The following is a 5196-nucleotide window of genomic DNA, read 5'->3' as shown; positions in this document are numbered from 1 at the left end:
AGAAGTTGTCACAGTTTATACTTTGTCAGGGTAATTTTTGTCCCTCTATTATCTAAAACTGAAAGAATGTAAAGCCCAAAGCTACAGACATATTCATCGCTAGAGCCTGACGAGAACATGATCTCATTTTCAGACGTTTAAGAAAAGTGAAATGTTCTGTTTATCATCTATTTACTGGATAAACTTGGGCGACTTGTTTTAAAAGTGAACATGGTGTTAGGCCATTAAATATTTGTTGTGTGATGTAATCTATACGGATTCTTAACCTTCTATCCATGAAATCTCAACACATATTTGACAAAAAGGGGCATAGCCTCATTAATTTTTTTTATGACTGAGAGAATATCCTCATTGTAAAAAAGTTGCTTTGGGTCTGACCAAAAAATTGTTGATGATACCACTACTCATAAATCGTAGGTTGAATTATAACAAGAACAAAACTAATATTATTATATATTAGATTATTTTCCCCCTAATTTTGTGTCAGCAATTATTATACCAATAGAAATTTCCCAGAATCTGCATTTTTGTCTCAATAGCTGATACTTAGTCGTGTAGTCGTGTTCATCTTTATAGAATATTATGTTACCTGTAGGCTTCAGATTCAACACACAAGGGCTACTTTCAAATAATATTATGACAAACATTGACAAGTTAATTATTACAATATGGCTTACAATATATGCATTTGGATAGCGACACCGACAATGTTCCGCCGACCCCAATAGAAGTCACATGATAAAAGGAAAGAACGACATTTTGCCCGCAAGGGATATGTGGCGATTTGCCCTCAAAAAGATTACCGCTGTTGTCGCATTTCAGTTTTAGGAATTGTTTAAAAAAGAATAAATTCACCTTATAAAATTAGTCACTGAAGTGATTTACAGAGCAAAAATCACGTTTTGTGAGGAAAAAGTTAACCCTGGAATGTATTTCACCTTTTTATATATATACAATGATATTGTTTTTTGGTCCAAATCTTGAACATAGTATTTTGCTGCATTTTGTCATAAAACTGATCACGTGTTTATAAAGTCTATATGTGAGGCAGCGTGGTGGAATCAGGCTCTCGTTAAAATAATCATAGTGAAGAAACATGCATTTTTCCGGAGGTTTGTGAATTTTTATCAAATTTTTGTTTTTTGGCTCAACACATTTTATGCCCATTAAAGAACTCATTTCTGTGTGGATTTTTGTGAAAAGCGTTGATTAAAGCCACAAAAAAGTAAATTTTCATCGTGTTTGCTTTACCATGAAGGCATCTTTCTTTCTGACGATAATGAAGTCAATTTGGTGCCTGATCTTTGATGGCATCAAGAAACCTTGTGTCAGTCCTTGCCATTGTAGAAGGTGTTAGTGATGCAAAGGTTGTTATTTGTGCAGAATCTAAAAGTCTCTGGCCATTCTCGTTGATTTTTCCCAGCCCAAAAGGTCCAAGGCAGGTGAGCCATACTTTGTTTTCAGTACCAACTCTTGCATTGAAGTCGCCCATGAGAAACAGCTGGTCTGCTTTTGGGACGTTGTTGATTGCATCCTGAAGTTTCTCGTAAAACTGGTCTTTTTTCTCATTTTCTGTTGTTAGGGTTGGGGCGTAGGCGCTGATGAAGTGAGCCTCTCCAGTTTTGGTTTCCATTTCCATGATAGTGATACGTTCGGATATACTTTGGGGGGTGCTGATCCTGTTCAGCAATCTGTTGTGTACTGCAAAGCCCACACCATGGATTCTCCTCTCATCTTCCCCAGGACCCTTTCAGAAGAATGTGTAGTTTCTTTCCCTGATGGTACCAGAGTTAGCAAGTCTTGTCTTTTGCAGGGCAGTGATGTCTACATTGAGTCGTGTGAGCTCCCTGTCTATGATTGATGTCTTTCTGATGTCCTCTGTTTTCTCCATGTCGGTAGTGTCCAATCCGGTTGTCATTGTTCTAACATTTCAGGTCCCCAGTTTCCATGGGGTTAGTTTTACTCTTTTTTTGCCTGGTGCTGGATTTAACCTCTGCCTCTCGGTTTTTGTCCTAGCTCCATATACCCATAGAAGCAAACAGACGTGGCGGATCAGCACTTTACTGACTGGGGCCTGCCCAGTTTGAGACGGGCGGTAGCTGATCAATGTGACTGAATAGTCACTTCCATCGTCAAAGGTGACCCGTGGCAACATCCTGTTTCGCCAAATAAGGATGTCTTATAACCCGTCAACTGCCACCTCCCGTGTTTTTTTCCCTTGCTCGTCACAACAAGGATGAAGTGTCCTCTTCATAATATTATAAATGCTGTTGTAGCTGGGGTTGAGCTGTGGGTCTGATCCGCTGTATTTGCTCTTTTGCAGCGTCCTCCCAGAAATCTTGAAATCTTGACTAAGCTAAATGCCTGGGCCTGACTATACGGAGAACGTGCCTTGCCCAATTTGCACGAACCCCCACTCGACTTAGCTGATTTAGTCCAAAGGAGAGACGAGGTCAATACATTTGGAACCGGTAAAGTTGCAGGATCTGCCAGAAGATAGTTCGGATCCTTCCTCCCTGTCGACTGCCTTAAGGGCCCTCCCTCCGGGTTTGTTTAGGGTTTACTCCCTTAATCTTTCATACTCCCGTATGCACCTACAAGGCAGTAGGAACAGCTGCAGGTAGTACTTATATATATATATATATATATACTAGCTGGGCCCCCTTTCGGTGAAAGGAATGATCGGTGCATTGAAAGGAATGATCGGTGCATTGAAAGGAATGATCGGTGCATTAATATAAATATACTGAATATCATTGGTCTACTATGATATTTACACTCTAGTGGAATGAGGTAATACATCTTGAGAGAAAAGTGGCATCAAACGAAAAGATCACAGTCGAATTTAGCACCAAGAAAAAAAAGAAAACATGAGGCTAGATCTATACGGATCGCACACTTAAAATAGTGCTCAATATTGCGCGACAATGCCCGATCGTATCGAACTTGAAATAAACAAACCTGGCGGATTTTCTAAAATTACAGAGGCAGAAGCGTTGGCCTACAAAAGCGATCGGCGAAAGAAAGAAATTTAGCTTTGTGCAGCAAACCTGTTTCAAAACTGAAAAAACGAAGGGCGCCATGATCTAGAGAATATTTTTTTTAATCTCTTGGCGAAAACTGCGTGTCGCTTCGATGCAGCCATTAAAAAGCCTTTTGAATAGCAAAGTTTGGTCACCACAAATAGATAATAGATATATAAATATAAGCTGTGTTATAAACTAACAAGCGACAATTCAAACATACAAACGCATGTACATAAATATTCATGGACCTAATATACTACTTAATATTTAAAAGGAGAAATTATTTCTCAAAATGTCCTTTATAAAGGAACTATTTAATAGTTTTTATTTTCGTCATGTTGAGAGAAAAAAAGTCCAGCCTTTTCACAGCATTTTGCGAGGGCAGCACGGATCGTTGCGCGGTGGGTGGGTTCCCTTTTACAAAAGCCTGATTAAAGAGTAACGCCCCACCTTGACCTGCCCAGGGGTATAAAAGGCTCTTGCAACTCGACGCTGCAGATCAGGGCGCATCAGCGGGTCTAAAGACAGCAAGATCTTTCTCAAGTATTGCCAGAGGATTACCAATTGAGGTGAAGTTTGCTACCCAACCTTCTTGAAACATTTTAACCAAGTATTCTACTCTGATTAATTGATTGTAAATACTTTTTAATCTATATTTCCCCTCCATATTATTATACAGGGGTTACCGTACCAACGACTGAGCGTAAGAAGTGACTATATCCACTTTTCACAGTTTCGAAAAAAAAGTGAGTTTGAAATTTTGACGATTTTGAAATCTCTATAGCATAGTCGAAAAAAGAAACGTTAATATCTCGATAGCAAATAAAGCTGCGGCTTAGATATTTACAGAGGTAAAAGAGCGGCTAAGAATATCACTACCCATATCGATTATTCAATTTAGACTAAAAGTGGGTATAGACACTTCTAGCGCTCAACCATCAATACTTTTGGCGCGCGGGAGTTGCCATGATTCTGCACGTATGCAGCAGGTGGCCAGGTGAAGATAATCGGGGACACAAACGTATCCACGTGGGACTCGAACTTCTATTTCATTTTTGTGTTAGGACGAAGAACCAGGCGACGACGTGACTGCTATTTCATAGTTAGTTATTCATGGGTCTCAATAGTCCGCTATTTAGCGGATTGCCGCTACCGCCACTTCCTTCGCTAAACTCCGCTACCGCGACAGCGGACCAATCAGAAAGAGAGTCGTTGGGAGAAAAAAATTGCCGAGACCCGGGAAAATACATAAAAGATCTCGAATATTTGAAAACGAAATCCAATAACGTCTTTAAGTTCATTTCTGCCAGTCGCGATTGTGATATTAATTCGGCCCACAGATTACGTTTCACGCGAACTGGCAGTTTTGGCGGCAAGCGGAATTGTGTCACCAAGGCTCGACTGGAAAATCAAGATCTACTTTCGCTTTCTTTACCACCCAGAAATGTGTCAGTAATAGTCTGATAACGCAACATTTATTGTATGTAACATGCAAGTTCGGCATTACAGACGTTGTGTCGCCATGAAAATAACTTAAATATTTGTCACTGTGCTGTCACTTGTGGGGGCAACAAACAAAAAGTAAAAAGGAAAGAAAGTTATACAAGCGTCTCGTCGGGCTCGCCATTGTGACCGGTCAATGAACCTGCGCGCGTTCTGAGCGTTGCCAAGTACAGGACTCAGGAATGGGGGGGGAAATTGTTGAATTTTTTTTTTAAGACGCACTCGCGGATAGGGGAGGGCTAAACGCATCACCAGAAGACAAAGAAACTGAAATTGGAAACAAAGCTTTAATGTTTAGAATTTTGATTTCTACTACAGCTCTCTGCAAAGTAAAGTGTGCGTTGGTGCAGGCCTTGTGTGAAATCGGGAACCGTCATAACTTGTAAGCGTGTTATGGAACTTAGGGCGCCTAAGTATTTGCGTTTCAATAGATTGGTGACAATAAAATGATTCGTAGATTTTCAGTATCACTGCATCTTGCCCTCCCTACACCTCTCACACTGAATAGGTCTACTTGGGCAATTCTACTCTACTTTGAGTTTGAGCATTAATTTTTGTCTTTCACGTTTATTACTTAGGCCTTAGATATAATGGTATGAATCATGACAGTCGATATTCTGGTTCTAGGATCAAAACAAGATTCATTTTAATATAGTTTATATATACA

At 39.9% G+C, this 5196-nt stretch overlaps 1 protein-coding gene across 1 annotated transcript in view; it reads left to right on the top strand.

Annotated features, from left to right (window-relative positions):
* Window positions 1–3488: 3488 nt before the first annotated feature.
* Window positions 3489–5196, top strand: part of LOC101863667 — a gene marked incomplete in the record, with an annotated part of 20612 nt that continues 18904 nt past the window's right edge. The window contains 1 exon segment of the mRNA XM_005097946.3: window positions 3489–3595.

This window comes from Aplysia californica, unplaced genomic scaffold (assembly GCF_000002075.1).
Source record: "Aplysia californica isolate F4 #8 unplaced genomic scaffold, AplCal3.0 scaffold00168, whole genome shotgun sequence".
In the NCBI taxonomy this organism is placed as follows: Eukaryota; Metazoa; Mollusca; class Gastropoda; order Aplysiida; family Aplysiidae; genus Aplysia; species Aplysia californica.
This window is presented reverse-complemented; position numbering and strand designations above follow the sequence as displayed.